The following is a 6,615-nucleotide window of genomic DNA, read 5'->3' on the forward strand; positions in this document are numbered from 1 at the left end:
CAGTGTAGTAATGGCAATGGAATCTTAAGGTCCCATGTCATGCTTTTCTGGTTATTACCCGTCCCCTTGTGTGTTATGTAGCTTTTTCTGCATGTAAACGGTCTGCAGTCACAAACCCTCAAAGTACACCCTGGGCCTGTAGCGAGTAAAAGTCTAACACAGAAAGTACCTGTCTATACTGCCCCAGAACGCCTCGTTGGAGATTTCTCTTTTTCCATTGTTTACTTCTTGGGTATAGTGACGTATTTGGGTATAGTGACGTAACGTAACGGCTCCGCAGATTGGTCCAATCCGCGGAGCCGTTACGTTACGTCCGCGGAGCCGTTACGTTTGGACCAATCCGTGGACTTCCTCACACACACACACTCGGCGGGACATTGCGAGGCTCGCTGCTGCGAGGAGCGGACAGTGTGAGCTGGCTCACTGGTGTAGGGTCCGTGAGACACCGCGGAACTCAGCCTGAGCACACACACAAACTCCCAGCCAGGCTGCGGGTGTGTGTGTGTTTCGGGCTGGGTTTTGCTGTGTCTCGCAGACGGCCACTGGGCTCACAGGGAGGGGGGGCAGGAGCTCCAACAAGCCGTTTAGGACAGAGAGTGAATACACATACTATACAGAGATGCCGTACGAGAAACCAATGTGAGTTTGGAAAATTGAACAATATAAATGTATTCTAGTAGACCTCAACAATGGAATTATGATCAGTAGAAATGGCCATGACATGATGGGACCTTTAAGTCCCAGGCTCCTTCAGCAATGCAACATACATATATATAAGATATAAGAAGAAAACTGAAATAAAATAGTGCAATAGAATGTTGCCAAGACCAATGTACAGGTAAATGTCTAAGAAGTAAACTATATACATATAAAATAATAAGATGAGCTAAAAACAGAATCTAAGATTAAATAGTACAGGAATAAAATACTCATTATTGTAATTACAAATAAATATGTGGAATTCAACCAGATGGATGCTGAAGGTTATGAAGGCTTGATATATATCATATATGATGTTGTTGCAGTGTTGTATGTCCGCTGCCTCCTCTGCCCTGGTATCTGTTTACACTTTCACCTGCCAGAAGAAACAGGACACTGGCTGGCAGTAAGAACTGTTCCTTATTCAGGCAATCAATGCATCCGGCGTCTCATCCTGGTTTGTTTTCAGATATCTGATATCAGCGTCTAAAGTTGTTTACTATAACTTTTAACGGAGCCAACTTCTCTGGTCTTTAGACGCTTACTTGTGACAATAGAAAGATGAAGCAAACTGACCTTAGGTTTTATGAGTGAGTCTATTCTGTAATTTAGGTCCTGCCACTCACTTCTTTATTTCCATGTTTTCCATCCTCGTTTTGCTGAGATAAATGCTCGCAATCCAGGGTCACTGGAGCTCATTTGTCAGCCAAATGAAGTTTCCATTCTGCCCTTCACGAACCACAGCTTGTGGAAGACGCACGTGGCTTTCATTTGAATGCAGAAGTATTTAACTTTTGCCTTTTTATCTGTACCTTGCCGTGGTGACGCGATACATTTCCCTGCTGTTGGGCGAAAAAAGGCTTTTTGATTCTGAGACTGCTCTGGGAATATATTAGTATTGACAGTTGTTTGGAAGTCTTCTAAATATCTTTAATGATTCACAACAACACACATAAACTAAAAAGTTATTGAGCAATAGCTTTTAAATTTATCAGTTAAATTTTTTTGCAAAAAAGACTATTTATTGGTATCTGGTTGAAAGTCTTTTTTGGGAACTAATGCCATGGAAAAAGTGCTTTAGTGGAACATTTACCATGAGATACACCTTTTTATATTAGTGAACTGATTAATGATGCCAAGTGCTGGGACAGAGCACTGACTTGTTGCCAGGAGAGAGGCCGTTTCTTTGGACACTAGACATGTAACAATGCCTTGTCACCGCAAAGTGTTTTGAGCGTTTTGATTAATCTTTCCTGCAATACATTAAGTAAACAAGGTAGTGCATGGGCGGAGTCTTGTGTCAACAGGAGGTTTTATTTGCGTTGTATTGTTTTCTAGAAGGGAATAGACAAAAGAAGGTTAGCCTTGTGATGTAAAATCATAAGAAACATCAATTCAATTCAAATAGCTTTATTAGCATGACCATAGTGACGTATATATTGCGAAAGCTTTGTACAATTATGACATCTAAACATCAATATACATATGAGATCTCAAACACACACATTTTTTTTGTTTTGTTCTTCTTGTGTGTCAGTCATCCACAACAATCAGAAGTGCTGTGCTCCACATGTACCAGTCATTGTTAACCAATCAGAAGTGGCCCATGATAGAAGGTGATAGACAGATTGATCCAATCACCTGCCAAGTATTTTTAAAATACTTTTCCAAATGGCTTCCAATGGAGATTTAGATGGTTCGGTGAAATAAACCATCTGAGTCAGTGCTCAGTGCTCCATCACATGTTTCTATTACAGGGTGAATCTTAAACTGAAGCTTGACTTTAAAGCTACGAGTGAAAGAACTGAACTTACAGTAAGTTCAGTTCTTTCACTCGTAGCTCGGGCTGCGGGGGTGCTAGAGACGGGAGCACGTTGATGCAACCTTCCTAGCCGGAGATATGGCCACACACACACACACACAGACAGACAGACAGACAGACAGACAGACAGACAGACAGACAGACAGACAGACAGACAGACAGACACACACACACTGATGAGAGACGACCTTGAACATAAATAAAGTCTCTTAGGGATTAAACATCTTTAACAAGAACAACAACATGTTATCTTTACATGGAAAACAATATGCTTTTTGAACATGAACTAGAAAAAGTCATTAAAACAAAACACATAACAATTAAAAAAGTCAAGGTGAGTTTTTGATTATTGCCCTTGACTGAACAAATATTCAGATGTGAGTTAGACACCACAGCAGCCTTGTCTCTCTGGGCCTCCAGACTGTCTCACTCTTAGAAGCCATAACAAACGCTGTGTTGCTCATAAAGTGAATTTAAAGCCAAGGCCAGAGCCTAATCTCCCAGCTGGGACACTGGGGCCACTGGCAGTGGGACGGCTGATTAGATGCATTTGCTCTGACGAATGCCAGATGTCTTCCAAGTGAGATAGTTGGCTGTCCTTTCTTGGATTCACCCAACAGCAGCACACATATCACGGTACATTCTGTTCCTTTTGTCTTTAGTTCAACAGTCTTTATCACCATCCGAAGCTTACCTAACAGCTCTTTTTATTACAAGGCCAGCGTCTAATTGTTTCAGCCTTCATTATTTCAAGAGGTTTAACTACCCTAGGGCATCAAACAAGTCCGTACACACACACCTTCAATAGGTCTGCCTGGTGAAGTAAGGGTTTAATGGAGAGAGTGGTTGCTAGTGGCAGCTTTACAACAAGTACACTGCTGAGGAGGATTTGTTGCTTATTAAAGGGCCTCAAATCTCAACTAGAAGTGGCTTTAGATGCAATACTGGCTTCGAACCATCTGTAATGTAGAATAAAATTATTATCTCTTTAGTTTTCTATGTCTCACTGATTCAAACTGCTCACATATGAAATCATGTCTCATGTGAATCTTTCTTTATCAAGTGATTCATGGACGAAACCTTTATTTTGTTTTGATCCAATGCTGCACAACTGAACTGATCCAATGCTGCTGTGAAAAAAAGAAGCTATATCCATGTTGGATAGAATATCCAATTTAAATAAAAAAATAACCTTAAGGGACAACTTGAATGCTTTTTTTCTTTTTTTTCTCTTAATGCATTGCATAAAGATCGGATCGGGAAAAATCGGTATCGGCAAATTGTCAAAATCAAATGATCGGAATCGGATCGGGAGCAAAAAAAGGTGATCGGGACATCCCTAGTCTCAGGGACACAACTACATGCTGACTGCAGTGGGACTCGAACTTGTTACCCCCTGATTCGAAGTCCAGCACACTATCCACTGAGCCACGGAGCCTCAGTTTCGCCACTGCGAGGCTCCGGCGCTCGCAGTTCACGCGCGTGCTCCACTAGCACGGCCCCCGCCAAGGCTCGCCGGCAGTACACTTTCCGTCACAGGAACACGCTTTGCTGGCGGCGAAAAGAATCCCACCAGACTAAGGGTGTCAAATGAAGGCAAGGCGCCCCCCCTGGCGGAAACGCTGACTTCCACCATTTCCCCAAGCTGTAGTTTTTTACAGTTGTGTGGTAGCATGTGTCCTTCAAACTGGAAAACATAAAGATGACTTTAAGATGGCCTACTTACTTTTCTGTGTATGCATGCATGATAATTCAGGCAGTCTGCAGGTAACCACAAAGTCATGTTAGGAACAGAGTTACATAACGCAGGAATTTCACAGGCAGACTTAATTTTCTTCTCATACTTTCCAGCTAAATGATGAGTCATGACATCAACATCTGTCCATGCCAGATCGCCAACAGATGTGCTTTATAGAAGTCTACTTATTTGTAATTACAGTTCAACTGTGGTTGCAAAAATGTGGCGGTAAATCAGGCCAGTGTGTGTTTCAAAACTTCCCAAAAGAATGCACTCACAGCCACATTTTCACAACAAACAACAAATTGACCGTCTTCTATTTCTTCTTGTGCTTTTGGGGAGCAAGCGGGGTAGAGGTGATATTTGCATTTGGTGGTACAGGGCGGTACAAAACAGTGAAGGCCTGCTTTTTCCTCTGTGATTAATGAACAATCTGTTAAGTTTAAAAAGAGGTTTCACCATCTTCATTCACGTTTTTAAAATTGAAAGATCTGAACACCAAAATAATCTGATCCTTTGCTCCTTGGTTTGTGAGACTTGAGTCATCTTTAAAGATATGAATTGTTGGAATCTTGCTAACCAGTTGCTGGAGACACTTCCAGTCTCAACAAAACACCGCAAGCTCCTGAGTTGACTCATGAAATGTCTTTGGTATAGCGCGGGTGGAGCCTTGGAACACACCTCGCATTGAATCACAGCTGAATCACATAATATCTCAAAGAAGAGACAGAAAAAACACCCGGAATTAACATTTGCAAGTGACTGCAGAGTGCTAATGTTTTTACTTGAGGCAAAGTGTTGGAACAACTACAATCCACTTCTAAAAGGATCAGAGAAATATGTAATTTGAGACAATGGAAACAAAGGCCTTGGGAATATGCCTTTTCTCTCGCTGTAGTTCTCTACTAATATCCCTTGGGCAAGGTTTTTTGTTCTTGTTGTGGTGGCGTTAAATATGTTCCTGCCGTAACAAAGGCAATATACACGTATTAAGTCAAAGAAAACATGTAAAAAAAACAGATGGTGGTATAATACTTATACTTATATATAGAGATGTCCCGATCCGATCATGTGATCGGGGATCGGAGCCGATCACGTGATTTTCAAAAGATCGGTAAATACTTTTTTAAAATTTTGTATTCAATGTTACAAAACAAAAATGACCATGTTCAAGTCTTAAAGTCATCCTGAGGCCTTAGTTTTGGTTTCAAATTACAGAACATCATGTATGTGTTGCTTCTTTGGGGCTTGTTTTCATAGACCTGGTTGCTTATTTCTCTCAAATCTGGCAACAGAGTGGGCAGGGCGCAGTGTCTAATTGTAGCAGTAAGCTAACGAGTACTGATAAGCTTTATTTTGTTTTGATCCAATGCTGCACAACTGAACTGATCCAATGCTGCTGTGAAAGAAAGAAGCTATATCCATGTTGGATAGAATATCCAATTTAAATGAAAAAATAACCTTAAGGGACAACTTGAATGTTTTTTTGTTTTTTTCTCTTAATGCATTGCATAAAGATCGGATCGGGAAAAATCGGTATCGGCAAATTGTCAAAATCAAATGATCGGAATCGGATCGGGAGCAAAAAAAGGTGATCGGGACATCCCTACTTATATATCCTTTTGAAACAAGCGAGGGCCCCTGTTCTGCTCTCACCTCGTGACAGAGTCGTTGCGTCTTCGGCCAATCAGCAGCTGCGTATGCCAGCTTTGTTCTACTTTGACCGTGAGAAACAACTTTAATGCTACACAGACAAGATAGACAACATTTGGCCGCTGCTGTAGTGAATGTAATCTCATTTGCTTAAAGGATGATGGCAGTTAGCATGGCGAATAACGATGTTTGGCAGATCCCTACTTCGCCCTCTGTTCAGCAGTCCTTGTTGTTTAGCTAGAGAGATACATGCGCTGCTTTCTCTTGACCCAATTTACTCACTCAGATTCCTGTGCACAGCTGCATCTCTTTGAGGAATGCATGGCTTTTCATGAGCTTGTTGTAAACAGAGAGATGGTGGTGATGCTTTGTTTTGCTGAGCTCAGTGTACAGTGTCAGCAACAATACAGTTACATTTTGACCTGAAAGTTTGCTGACTTGTGGTCAACAAAACTGAACAGCTTTTATTGAAGGAAAGCAATTCCGGAGCGATTGGGACCGTAACCCTGTGACCCTAAACTCTATCCTCCTCTGTGATTTTACTGGTAGATCCAGTAAGTAGTGTGTTTAGTAGCGGCGATTTTGACTGAGTCTCCTAGTCTCTACGTTCAAGTCTCTACACCTATGTTTGCGTTACGACACTTATTAGCGTAGAGTTCTAACACAGTGGCGTAGAGGGAATAAGTGGACCACAGCACAGGAA

At 41.6% G+C, this 6,615-nt stretch overlaps 1 protein-coding gene across 1 annotated transcript in view; it reads right to left on the bottom strand.

Annotated features, from left to right (window-relative positions):
- LOC104960544 (putative oxidoreductase GLYR1) overlaps positions 1–6,615 on the bottom strand; it is a 17,992-nt gene that overhangs the window by 10,136 nt on the left and 1,241 nt on the right. Inside the window, exon 2 of the mRNA XM_010788619.1 lies at positions 1,569–1,578. The gene's annotated coding sequence lies outside the window, so the exon portion shown is untranslated. The remainder of the gene's footprint in view (positions 1–1,568; positions 1,579–6,615) is intronic.

This window comes from Notothenia coriiceps, unplaced genomic scaffold, assembly GCF_000735185.1.
Source record: "Notothenia coriiceps isolate Sejong01 unplaced genomic scaffold, NC01 NC01_scaffold00031889, whole genome shotgun sequence".
Classification (NCBI taxonomy): Eukaryota; Metazoa; Chordata; class Actinopteri; order Perciformes; family Nototheniidae; genus Notothenia; species Notothenia coriiceps.